Here is a 14,674-nt window from a genome sequence, read left to right on the forward strand (position 1 = left end):
TTTCCCGTATTTCAAGCCAGAGATACCTCAGTTACCACCGCTCGAGTTTCCGATATTTGATATACCTGATATGGTTGATTTTCCTCAGTGGGATGAGCTTGAGCCCCAGGTGCCAGTACAGCAGCCAGAGGTTCCACTTCCATAGCCTGATGTACCTCCAGCCCCTCAGATGTTTGAACCACCAGTTCCATCAGTGTTGTTTCCAGCACCTATAGCCGTTTATGCTCTTGTGCCCGGAGTTTATCAGTTTCCACATGCCGAGTTTATGGATGAGGTCATTGATCAGTCGGTGCCACTACCTACTAGAGGTTCACAGACAGACCTTCGTGAGCCACGGATTGTGCCATATCAGCAGCATGCCAGGCTGAGGGAGGAGATGCAGATGTGGAGAGATCAGTGTAGGGAGATTCTTGGATTGTTTGAGAGCAGAGAGTTTGGACCAGTGAGAGCATTGCAGCTAGATTACATTATGAGAGAGCAGCTCCGACATATTTACCGACAGCTTCACTGAAGATTGCAGAGTTGAGATAGGAGGATGTCCGTACAGATGCAGTATATAGCAGAGCTATAAGATTGACAGAGGCAGTATTAGAGTCACTTCAGCAGGAGATAGATCGTGTGCCACCTGGATTTTGAGACCAGCCAGACAGCAGATGTGTTGTATTATATATGACATATGTAGATAGAGGCAACATAGTAAATTGTGATTAGGCTTGTATGTGTGTAGCATCTAGTTTTGACAGGTAGTAGCAGCAGTTATGACTGATCTGATGTAGACCCTTTTGTATCAAGCACTAACACCTGTAGCTGGTGTCAAATATATATAAAATGAACTTTTCCAACTTTTTTTTTAAATTTAAATTTCAGTCTTTAAAACATTTACATTTATTTTACTTTTTTATATATCTCAAATGTTGTTTTTATTTAAAACCATATTGTACCATTTATTATCCTAAATTTTTCAATTATTTCAAAGTGATTTATTTAAAATTCTGAACTGTTTTAATTTCTCGTTTTAGATGCCTGATAAATTATTTTCTTTCCAATATCAACTTTTTAAATTTCCTGTTTTAATACCATACAAATTGTTTTTTATTCATATCACCTGTTTAAATAAATTTTTATTAAAAGAACCATTTGTTTTATTATCAGAACCATGGCACCAAAAAGAAAAACCAGAACTGAGTCATCCAATGAGAATACCGAAGGCCAAAACAACAATAACCACCATATGGACCAAATGTTTCACCTAATACAACAATAAATGGCGATGATGCGGCCGTAAATGCAGCAAGTATCTAAAATTCTATTCGGATCACTTCTTACCAAGAATAAGGTTCCAGTAAGTCTTAAGTTAACACCTTTCATAATTGAAAGATTTAAGACTTACCCTTATTCTATGCTAGACATGAGAATTAGTGCAAGTCAACCTAGTGCAACAATGGTTCCTAAGGCTGTGGAAGCACAAACACAGGCACACCCACAGGAACCTACCCATGTTGAGCCTGTTTCTTTAAAACCATTAGCAGGTAGGAAACCAACCACCTCATCTTCTCAAAAGGATGAGGTGAGTAAAAGGAAGAGAAATGAGGTAACATTAACAGTTTTGACTGAGAGTGGTGAGGACCAAACAGAAGCTGTGTCACCATTGGTCAAGAGATCAAAGAAGAGTAAGAAATCTGAGCTGGCCACTTAAGCCACCTCTATATCCTCCCAAAAGAATGTTGTTGTAAATATGGGGATTAAACAAACTCTAGATGCATCATCTCAACATGGTGTGTCTATTGAAAAGAGCATTCACCCCAATGCATCATGTATAGAGTCTGCACAGCCTGCACATGATCAAATCCAATTTATGGTAGAAGAAATAAGGATGGCAGACACAGTGAGGGCACATCTTTTGAAGCTCCTTCATCCATTCATGGGGAGCTTCCAACACTCACTTTTGAACAACAACTTCTAATCTCACAAATTTCTTCTCTACCTACAATACTTGAATCCAATTCTCAAGTGCAAGCTAACTCAAGTGACTTGGTTCAAGAAACCTTGTTCACCACCCAGACACTACACTCAGATGGTAAGAGGCTACTAGCTGGGGTAGACCTTGATGACACCATCAAAACCATGGGGGATTCATCAGTTTTTACTAAAGACCCCATGGATGTTATAAATGCACCTTCATGTGCAAAAGGTTTGATTTAGCTATGAAAGCCAGAAACTATTCAAACAGTCTTTACATAATGTAAGGTTTGAGGGTAGTACTCCTGAGGGGGAGCTATCTAAATCCTCTCCAATTCAATTGGAGGTTCCTGTTCCAGGAACAACTCCCCTCAAAACCCTAGCAAAATTGCATTAGCAGTTGATGCTAGGAATACAATTGCTAAAGATCCTGCTATGGGGGAGGCAAGTTTATCACATTCAAGTGACAGTGCTTTGCAAGAAGCACAAGGGTTTGAGACTGGTGTATATGACAGTAACCCAGTCAAATCCCCTCCAATTTAATTGGAGGTTCCCACTACATGTGAGGAACAATAACTCGTCATAACCACAGAGCAATCTGAGAGTAAAACTGTGACCTTAGTCACAGGTGGTTCTGATCCACAACCCTCCACATCTCAACCACACTTAATTTCTTAGTGGCTTCAAGATACTGAAAATCAACCTTCAACTATTGAAGATCTCAGGGTTGATCAGCTTGGAGGCCTTGTACAAATATCACAACAGCTACTCACATCCAACATGTCAAATAAGGACTACCAAGCTATCATGCTCACCTACCGGGCTGATATTGAAGAAAATCAAGCAAAAATTGTTGATGAAGTTGGTCAGGATGCCAACTGTGATGCTTGGATGGATAAGGACTACACCATTGTAATGGATGTTGTGTTAGCTAAGTTCAAGGAGGAATACATCACCATTCTGTGAAGCAATGCCAAATCCCTAACTCCCCAAGAGGTGTATGATGCCATCAATGATGTCTATAAAGCTCAAATCAAGGTTTTCCATAATTTTGGAAAAGCATTTCAAATCACATTGACTAAACATCAAGATAAGATTATGAGAATGGTCAGGGAAAAGATGGATCAAATCATCCCCTCTCAGACTGGGATCAAAAACCAATTCAAAACATTCTCAAAACAAATGTCAAGTTATGATCTCAGTGGGATTGATAAGAGTGTCACATAGCTGAAAGACTCTTTTGTAGCCTTGCACAAGGTATTTCAAGATCACATCACAAACTTCAATGACACAAGGTGGAAGTTGGATCAAATGCACACTGCAAGATACACTCCTTCCCCTTTGGTCATGGATGAAATTCAGAAACATGTGCAAGCTACATTTGGACCATCTACTGCTCTCTCTACTGCAAGCTCCTCTCCACAAGACCTTTAGGAATTCAAGACACAAGTAGCTTCTCTAGAAACCTCTAATGCTTCTCTCACTGCAGAAGTCCAAGCCTTGACTTTTCTAGGCAAGAGTCAATAATCAGATATTCCAACTCTGGTGGACTCTCATAAGCATCTTCAAATGCAGAATCAATTGCTTTGGGGGCCATCATGGGAAAGCTAGACATACCACTGCCCTCTTTACCTGAAAAGTCTGTGGATATTACAAGTTATAGAGGCATGGTTGGCTCACTTTTATATTTAACTGCTAGTAGACCTGATATAATGTTTTCTACATGTCTCTGTGCTAGATTTCAAGCTGACCCTAAAGAATCTCACTTAGTGGCTATTAAAAGAATTTTCAGATATCTCAAGGGGACTCCAAATCTAGGAATTTGGTACCCTAGAGAGTCTGGTTTTGATCTAATTGGCTACTCAGATGCAGATTATGCAGGTTGCAAAATAGACAGGAAAAGCACAACAGGCACCTGTCAATTTCTAGGGAACAAGCTTGTATCATGGTTCAGCAAGAAGCAGAATTCTGTTTCCACATCAACAGCTGAAGCTGAGTACATTGCTGCTGGTAGTTGTTGTGCACAGATACTATGGATGAGGAATCAACTATTTGACTATGGTCTGACTGTTGACAAAATTCCAATATTCTGTGCTAGATTAAGGGGAGACTGAGGCTAGGATTCAACAGTCCAGGAATGCTAAATCTAAATCTAAAGAGCCTATTCAGGTTGGTCAAAACTCAGGTGCTTAAATTGATGTTGGAAAGGAAAGACTTCAAAGGGCTGCAGAAGGACCAAATCAAGATAAGGAATTTAATGACCTTCTTGCAGCAGTGAGAGTGTCTCTTCAAAACAACTATATGGCCTGCAAGAAAGCTTTGGGCAAAAACATAAATTTCATAAGGGCAGTGGTGGTGAAAGTTGATAATTTTCTAGAGAAAAGGATTGTCATGAACATCAATGATGGTGGTGTGGACAGGTGTCTCCAGGTGACTCTTCCATATCTTCAAACTTTAAGAGCATCTGAACTGGATGTAATTATTGACAAAGTAAATCTAGTTATTCAAGAAGACACTCAACTTCTACAAGAGCTCAAAAAGGCATAGATAACAGCTTTTCCAGAAGCCTATCTATAACGACTCGTGTATTTTTTATTTTATTTTTAATATTTGAAAGTGTAATAAAAGTTTAAGTAAATAAATAAAAGATGTGTATTGATTTTGGCAGCGATTATTGATTGTTATTTAATTAATTATGATTTGTTGATATGTGGAATTGAATTGTGTGATTTATTAGTGAGTTACATGATTTTATTTTGCTTGTAAAAGTGATTTTATTATAATTTTAATTCCATGAATATTTGGGTTGTCTCTAAAATTGGTTTTCTAATTTTATAATTTCAATAATTATTTTTAGGACTTTATAAAATTGAGAAATCAATATTTTGTTAATTATTCATTTTTAAATAATTTTCTGAGTGTGTTAAATGCTAAAATCCATATTTAATTATGGGAATCTTTAAAAATTATGAAATTTATATTTTATTAAGTTCATATTATTTGGAGAATTTTAAAATTATTTTGGGAATTTTCGGGAATCGTTTCACCCGCGCGTCATTTCGTTGTTTGTTAAAGAGCGGGTATAAAGTGCGCTTTCGGAATTGTTTTTAAAATTTTGAAAATTATATTTTAATTAGTTCGGAATATTTCGGATCTTTTTGGATTAGTTGGAATTTATTTCAATGTGTTTTTAATACTACTTGGTTCGTTAAAAATATATATGTCGGGATATAAATTGGGTTACGGGGATTCAGAAGTCTGGATTAATAATAAACCAACACGTATCCTGTTTTAACAGGACACGTGTGGCTGCCCTGTTATTTCCTTGGCTTATTTCCCTTTGGTCATTCGGCTGTGTCTTGAACTCTCTCGATTCTCTGTTCTCTCTCTCGGTTGTTTCTTGCTTTTGCTCGGCTCCTTTCCTCGATTTTCATCTTCTTCCTTTTACTTTGCTTCCCTGGGCTTCGTTTCTCCATTTCTCTATTTTTCCGGCGATCTCTCCGGTGAGCCGCCCCTGTTTTCTGATTGGCTTGGCTTTGATTTATACAGTTGGTATACATATATATACGTGTGTGCCCTGTGTGTATGTGTGTGTGTTTATATGTGTGTGTGTATGAGGCGCGGTGGCGCGTGTGTTACTTGTACAGTGATGCGGTTGTGTGTTTGGTTGGGCTGGTTATTGGGCTTGCAGTTGGGCTCTACTATTGGGCTTATTTTGTGAGCTTGTTTTTGCAGTTGGGTTTTTGGATTGTTTTGTTTGGGCATGTTCGTGTAGCAGATTGGTTATTGTAAATTGATTTTGATTCTTTTTATTTACTTAATTTTTCTGCAGAGAAATAAATGAGTATCATTTGTGAAATAAAAGAATTTCGTGGCGAGAAAATAATATTAATCGGTATGATTTATTTGGGAACCCGTATTATATCGGGCGCCAATAAATTGTGCCGCCGTTGACGATGAACTTCGGTGAGTCAACGGTGGACGGTGATGACGATGTTCTGAGTCCTAAATTCTATAAATAAATAAAATAAAATAATTATGTAAAATATGTTTGGATTTAGATAATTAATTTTTATTGGTGTTGGGTTGTTCGGAATAATGTTGTGGATTGTTGAGAATTGTTGACGTCGATTATAATCGACGGGTAGTCTTATAAATAAAGAAGTTGCTGCCAAAATTTTCTAAAAATATATTAGTAATCGTACATAATTATGTGTTACGTGTTACTCCTATTTATGTTCGAGAGATGTGATTACATGATTATGTATATAATAATAATATGAGTCGGGTTGTCGGATTTGGGTCATTAGGATTTGAGGATATCAAGCATGTCGGTATAACTAATTAGGGTATTCTGTAATTGTAGATCCCAGTCGAGTTGTTCCAGGATCAAAGTCAGTGTGAAAGCTATTTAGGGTTTGTAAAGCGTTGCAAGGCAAGTACCCCTGACCATTCTTTTATGGTTCAGTGCATATGAATAGCTAAATGTTTTATTCTCGTAATGGAACATAAACGTTTTAAGTTACGTATTCCCTGTAGTTATAAAATCACTGTTTTCGAATTATTTTGGGGAAAAGTAACTTCGAAAGGTACCTGTCTCAAATGTAATGAATTGTGAAACGAATTTTATATGTATGTTGGTTAATTAAATGATTTTGAAAATGAGATAGGTACAAGTGTTTTGAAAACTGGATAAAACGGTCAGATATGGGATACATTGGGGCCAGAGTAGGCCTATTGAGGTGGCGTAAGAGGCTAATTCGGTTGCGCGCATTATAAAACCGATTAGTCCAGCAGGTCAGAGACCTAGCTAGTCTCTGAGTTCCGGAACAGGTAAATGGGATGGCAGTTAGAGCCGTCTGGTGTTGATAGCCTGATCAGCTGTCTTCACATATCTGCTATGTATCTGATTAGGATTTGTGAATTATATAAAAGCATGATTGATTGATACAGCGGTTTTATAAAATGATTAGCATGCTAAAATTGGACTCTGGTATTATGCAACACACTACAATGTTGTTTTCACAAAGCATGCTAATTAGTGATATCCAGTTGCTTTGATTATCATTATGAAATGTTGATATCATGATTACAGCTCTGTTCCCATTATTGTTACATTACTGTTTTAATCTGTTATTCATATTTGGTATTGCTGAGCGATTATGCTCACCCTTGCAAACTGCTATGTATATTTCACAGATGCCTAGAAGATCAGTTAGACCGACCCGTGTTTCCGCCCCTACTGGACCTGGCTCCTTAGAGGTAGTTTATATCAGACCATGAGGTCTGAAGAGTTGCTGATTAAAGTTAGTGTGTCTTAGATATTGAATAAAGAGTTTGTAATAATGAGAACCTGAATTATACTTGAACCTGGATCGGATCTTGGTTTGGGGTCAAGTTAGTATATTTAATAATAATTCTGTTGTTTGTATTTTTGGTAATTGTGTTTAGTGACGTCAACTCCTGACCCCGGGGTTGAGGCCGTCACACTATCTATATCCACACAAAGGAGTAATGTATGTCTGTCCATCAACCAAGCAAGCCAAGCATCTCATTGTTCCTAAGCATTGTGTCAGATCAAACATGAGGCTGATCATGACCTTACAGTCTGACTTAAAAATTAAAAGAAACAAAAATCATGAAGATGTTGAGATGATAAAGATTCTGGAAAGATATGTTGTAAATCCTGACACCATGATGCCAAATACTCAGTTCAATTTAAGGAAAGATGAGGATGATGATGAGCAGAAAGATGATCAAAAACCTTCTGGCTCAAATCCAAGTCAATCCTAAAAGGCAACTGATAGCAAGGATAAGAAGCAAGAAGAGAAGAAGGATGAGGATAGGAAGAGAAGAAGTGAGAGGAGAAGCAAGAAGAACCATGATGGCTCAGAACCACACTAGACCCTAAAAATCCAAACAACACTAGCTCAACCTTTAGCTCAACCTTCAAAGTCAACAATCTCAAACATCAAACCACCTCAAACCTCAAAGCCCAAATTTCTATATAAACAAACTGCTAACTCTTTTCTAAAATTCCAATCACCACAAGCCAAACATCTCTAAAGAAAATCTCAACCTTACCTTCTGTCAAACCATCACACACAACTAATTTCAAGTATGTTGGGAGAAAACCTAAGAAAGCTAAGCCTACTGAAAAATTTAAAGTTATTGAAAGGGTCTGGAATTGTTTCAAGCATAATGATTTTCTACCCTTAAACTGGTGCAGTTCAGATGAAGACTATTTTTAAAAAATGGCTGAGGAAATAGTTAGAGTCCGGGTTGTTACGCTAAAGGAAGTGAGAATCTAATTTCAAGATGGGACCTTCACTTTTATTGGTAGCAATTTGATGGACACTCTCTCTTCAACAGAAATCAAAAGAGTGATAAGTTTGCTGAAGGACAAGGATACTGGTACAAGAGCATGGAGATCAGTTATAGCCGAATGGTTGATTGCAAGGGAGGAAAGAAGAGTAGGGAGTGAAGTAGAACATGAGGAGAAAAGGAGAAAGTATGATGAGGAGACTGAAATGTATATCAAAAGATCAGAAGAACTTAAAGCAAAAGAGATAAGAAGAATCTCCAAAGATGGAAGATTTCTAAATGTAAAAGCTGGCTCATTTTCAAGAATCAGAATTGAAATGTTAGATGGTTATCCAAAGCAAGACAGACTCAAACTGATAGAAGCTCTAACAGGGACTCCAATCATAGAGGAACTTGAAATTCTTGTATATTGAAAAGACCTCATTAGAGCATAATCAGAAGTTCCGATCTTTGTCTGATGCTTGTAAATACTCAAACTCAAAATCATCTATTGTACAATTGTTGTAATTGTGCCAATTTTTAACTTAGGGCTAGTCTTGTTAACATGCATGAATTAGTGTTAAGCGATCTTCTCACAAATTGGGGGAGATTGTTGTGCAATACATGCCTCTACTTTAACAAGACTAAATCAAATTGACAACCCTAAGTAAGTTGTATTGTAATCTTGGTTTGCATTTTGTACTTGTAATATTTAAAGTCTGTAAAAATGTCAAAGGAGCAGACTGGAGTCTTTTTCTTTAAACAGTATCAAGCCTAATAATTCTATCTGGAAGAAGATTGTTAGGGTGGAAAACATGCGCTAATAATACACACAAGTATACGCGTTCACAAGTAATATAGAATACTTTCTAGTTCATTCCCACAGAGACTCAGACTAATTATGTTCAATTAATACTCACTCACCAATGTATATTTACTTCTCAATATCAAGACAATAACACTTAGAATAGATTAACTAATTATTAAATACAATTAACTACGAGAATTAAACACTTAATTGACACTTGAATTAACAATATTAAATACACATGAGATCACAACTTCATTACTACTTCCTTCAATAGCTATTGTTATTACCCTTAGCATGTAACAGTGATGATATTAATCGAACAACACGAAACTGATACAAGCCAACTTTCGTTGTACTAATACCATTCTACCAAGAATCCACAATTAAGATAGAAGTTGAATAGGCATCAATTATGTTGAGACCCTATATGTCTACAGAATTTGACAACATAACGATTTAAGCACAAGTTATTCCTTAAGATTACACAGGGCAAGTAAAACGGTTAGAGTTACCCACTAATCATGCATACACATACATGAACCTATGCTAGCATAGCAAGTTCTAAACTCAAGATCCACTGTCGCTTCATAAGAAATTAACACCCTATCTTATATGTTCGCGACACACATAAGACGAATAAGCACAACCAATACTAGATATCATACAATCATCTCACACTAAGGTATTAAACAACTAACTGCAGAATTCCATAGCAAATACGTTACGACCCCATGATCACGATTAGCCCATGATAGAACTCATCGTCATCATGGGTTCATATGAAAACATGATAATAACACACGAGAATAACTAAATAAACTACTTATATTAAACCAGAGTACGTCACAAGAGTAAATAGGTTCAAAGTAAAGAAAACTAGCATCCAATGTTACAACGAAATAAAGAATCACAAGACTATGCTTCCTCTTCGTTGTGATATGCTAAAACGGTCTTCTTCCTTATCTCCTCGCTCCTCGATTGATACTACGATTCAACACCACGTGAAACGTCTCTGAAAACTACTTATATAGGAGTCCCACAAAACCTAGCTATCTCAGAAGTTGGAAGCTCAACAGAATTAGGATTCTAAAAATAATAATTTAAATTTACGTCCCTGAGCGGCCGCTCAGCAATCCTGAGCGGCCGCTCAGCAGAGTTGAGCGGGCGCTCAGACCCCTTCTGGAAAAAACTCTGTTTTTGCTCCCGTTCTTTGCTGTATTCTGCTCCTAACTTCCCACTTGCAATGCCAAACACATGCCAAGGCTTATTCTTGATGAAATCTCTCCACAAACGCAAGTAATACCCTGAAATGCACAAACACTAGAAAAACGCATCAAATACACAAAATACTTGATTTCAAGACATCAATTTAAGCTATTATAAGACGTTCTAAGTGGTATAAAATGCCACTTATCACACCCCAAAACTTAAATCGATGCTTGTCATCAAGCGTCATAGACTCAAAAACAAAACAAAAATATGCATGAATGCAATCTATCTGAAATGCAGCGATCCCCCTTACTACGGCCGAACCAACCAACTCATGACATCTCAACAAATGCAATTAGGAAAATAAAGATCAATCAAATCATGCAAACTAACATACAGCCAGAAATGTGGTGTGTGCGGATGCTTAACAGATATGCTTCGAAACTAGATCAATTATCATAACTCGACTATCCTCAAAGTAATCTCATGATTATACGAAGAATAAATTTTCTAGGCACAAAATGACTTATAACACTTCAAGATTACTGGAGCTTATTACGGAATCATGCTTTTTATTTAACACACAAACAAATGCTTATTTGACCGTGCAATGAGTGAGATCCACAAAAGACTTATACAATGGCATCCATTTAGCCTTAAGTCACTAGGCACAAAGTCCCCTAACAACTTAATAACTCGAATACCAAAGAGCCCACTCGTGATCAATTATGCATTAACTCTTTTTTTCTTCTCTTTTTTTCTATTTTTTTTTCAAATTTCTGAGCAAGTGCATTTCGCTCCATCTTGCTCAACCCTAGACTACTCGCATAAAAATACGAGCCGGCTACTAGCCATTTGACGCCTAGCCACAATTAGCAATGAATTCCAATTTTTCACTCCAATTTTTTCTATTCATGCCTTTTATCACTAAGAACCTATTATAAATTCTAAGCATAATCAATAGATTAACCTTGAAAACCAGCAAACCATGACAACAATCTAGTCCTTAAGCATTCTCTAAGACTTAGTGAAATTACAAATGTTTCTAGCATGCACGTCAACCTACAAGACTCAACATCACTTAAACACTATCACTACACTTGCATCAACATCACAAATCAATTGGTAAAGCAACGCAAAAGGGATCATGGTAAATGCATGAGCTATATGACATGATAAATAAAGCTATAATAAAATAAAATAAAAAACTATATGGCAAAAATATGCAATTATGTGAACTAAACTATCATGAATATGCAACTATATGACACACACATAAAATATTCCTTAACTATCACCCCCAAACATAAAATCTTCATTGTCCCCAGTGAAGGTAGTAGAAAGGAACACAGGGTATACCTACTCGGAGAGATCATCATCATCACCCTTAAAGTGTGGAGTATCAGGAGGCAGATATGCAAAGTCCTCACCAAAAACGGGTCACTGGATGTCAGCTCCAAGGCCTCTAAAAGCAGTCCCAAGTGCAAGGGTGAGCTCCTGAGCAAACCTGTTATGCGTCTCATACATAGCATCCATCCTCCTCGACCGCCTCCTATACTGGGCATCAGCCATCCCAGCACCCTCCTGAGCTCTAGAAGAGTCTGCCTCATCATGCCCCGGTCTCGCCATGGTAACACCGCGTGCTGGATGCCCTCCTGGAAGACGATAACCCAGCCCATGCTCCTCGGGCTCTCCACCAGTCCACTCCTGCATCGTATTCAGAGTCCCGGAATCAATAGGAGCTGTCGGAAGCTGCAACTGCTCGTGAGAAGGCCATTGAACTCCCAGTGCTCGTCAAAGCTTTGTAATAGTAGATGCATAAGGGATGTTCATATGCTTCGCTCCCCTCAAAAACTTCAGAATTCCTTGGTAGATGAACTCACCAAGTTCCACATAGTACTCCTCATTCAAAATACCCCATAACAACTGTGCTCGCTCAACTGTAATCTCATGTGCATGTGAAGTAGGCAGAATATTAGCACAAATAAAGGCATTTCATGCACGGGCATACATATTCATCGTAATCACCGAAAAATGACGATACTCGTTAGTCCCGGTCTTGAACGTCCAAACCGTGCCCGGCCTATAGAGAGTAGCACAAATCAAATCCAAGTCAAAGTCTTCAGCAGTCTTCTCGTCCCAATTCTCCTTTGTGGGCTTCCTCTGTCGCTACCTAATCACACGGCGAATCGCCTCAGGATGATAATCCACCGCCATCCCACGCACAACAGAAAACCCATTCTTTTCAGCCTTCGCGTTTGCATAGAACTAGCTAACCACGCTCATCGGAACAACCTCCGGTGACTCACAGAAAGCAATCCAACCCTTTTCAGTGATCATCAGCAATAACTCACCATCCCTCCCCGATGGTAAGAATCCCCTCTCCTTCAAAATCGGCTTACCCATAAGCCTAGTATACTCCTCCTCATCAGCCCTATCAAACAAACGAGGTCTCGCAGTAATACCCCTCAAAGAATCAGCAATAGGACCAGTGATGCTGCTATCAATAGTCCTGGATCTCTTGGGTGCCATTGAAACTGAGAAAAAGTGCTTAAGAATTGTGTTTTTGAATATGGGAGAGAGTTTAAGGTTTGAAAGTGTATGGGGGAGTACATGGAATAGTTGTATGTATATATAGGGTAGAGATTAGGTTAAAATTTGATTAGGAGTGGGTTTGAGGGTTAAAAACGTGGGTAATGGGAAGGTAATTCGTGGGTAGTGGGGATGTGTTAGTATTTTTATGTTCTCTGGTTTTTTTTGTATTTTTTATTAGGCTAAAAAAAATTTAAACAGTCGGGCCCTGAGCGGTCGCTCAGCAAAGCTGAGCGGGCACTCAGCTTGCTGAGCGGGCGCTCAGGGACCTTCTGGAAAAATATTTTTTTGTCCTGGTTTTTCTGATTTTTTTTGTGGTTTTGGATAGGTTACTAACTTCTAAGGGTTCCTATAACAACAAATCACGAGTTGCCTCCCAAGAAGCGCTTCTTTTTCGTCATTAGCTTGACGTAGCGTACCTTACTCAAGTTGACAATAAAACGGCAGTAACCACTTCCCGGTTTGCCGTGTCCCCATAGGCCATAGTAATGCTTCAAACGCTGACCATAATCTTGAATGCTTGGCCCGGATCATTCTCAAAAATCTCCACCGCTCCATGTGGAAACACAGTTTTGACAATAAAAGGTCCAGACCACTTTGATTTCAACTTTTCAGGAAAAAGTCGGAGACGAGAGTTGAATAAAAGAACTTGCTGCCCCGACACAAATGACTTTGGATATAGCTTCCTGTCGTGCCACCTTTTCACTTTTTCCTTGTACATTTTGTTGTTCTCGTACACTTGGAGTCGAAATTCATCAAGTTCATTTAACTGAAGTATTCGCTTCTTACCAGCTGCATCTAGATCAAGGTTCAACTTCTTCAATGCCCAATAGGCTTTATGCTCAAGCTCCGCAGGTAAATGACATCCCTTACCTTCACTGGGGACAGTGAAGATTTTAAGTTTAGGGGTGGTAGTTAAGGAATATTTTGTGTGTGTGTCATATATAGCTGCATATTCATGATATTTTAGTTCATATAGTTGCATAATGTTTGCCATATAGTTTTTTTATTTATTTATAGCTTTATTTGTTTATCATATCGTATAGCTCATGCATATGCCATGATCCCTTTTGCGATGATTTATCGACTAATTTGTGATGTTGATTTATAGATTGTTGTTATGATCTGATTATTTTCGAGGTTAATCTAGTTATTATGCTTAGAATTTGATAATAAGTTCTTAATGATAAAGGCATGAAAAAGAAAAAAAATGGAGTAAAAATGGAATTTGTTGCTAGTTGTGGCTAGGCGTCAATTGGCTAGTAGCCGGCTCGCATGTTATGCGAGTAGTCTACGGTTGAGCAAGATGGAGCGAAACGCACTTGCTCAGAAATTTTGAAAAAAAAAAGGAAAAAAAACAGAAAAAGAGAAGAAAAAAAAGAAAAAAAGAAGAAGTATGTGTTTATGCATAATTGATCACGAGTGGGCTCTTTGGTATTCGAGTTATTAAGTTCTTAGGGGACTTTGTGCCTAGTGACCTAAGGCTTTTAGAGTCTGGGATCCGCTAACCTAACGCTCGCTACATGGATATCATTGTATAAGTCTTTTGTGGACCTCACTCATTGCACGGTCAAATAAGCATTATTGTTGTGAATAAAAAGCATGATTCCGTAATAAGCTCCATGATTCTTGTAGTGTTATAAGTCACTTTATGCCTAGAATTTTTATTCTTTGTATAATCATGTGATTGCCTTGATGATAGTTGAGTCATAATAATTGGTCTAGTTCTGAAGCATATCTCTAAGCATCTGCACACACCACGTTTCTGGCTGTATGTTAGTTCGCATGATTTGATTGATC

This window comes from Apium graveolens, chromosome 9, assembly GCF_009905375.1.
Source record: "Apium graveolens cultivar Ventura chromosome 9, ASM990537v1, whole genome shotgun sequence".
In the NCBI taxonomy this organism is placed as follows: Eukaryota; Viridiplantae; Streptophyta; class Magnoliopsida; order Apiales; family Apiaceae; genus Apium; species Apium graveolens.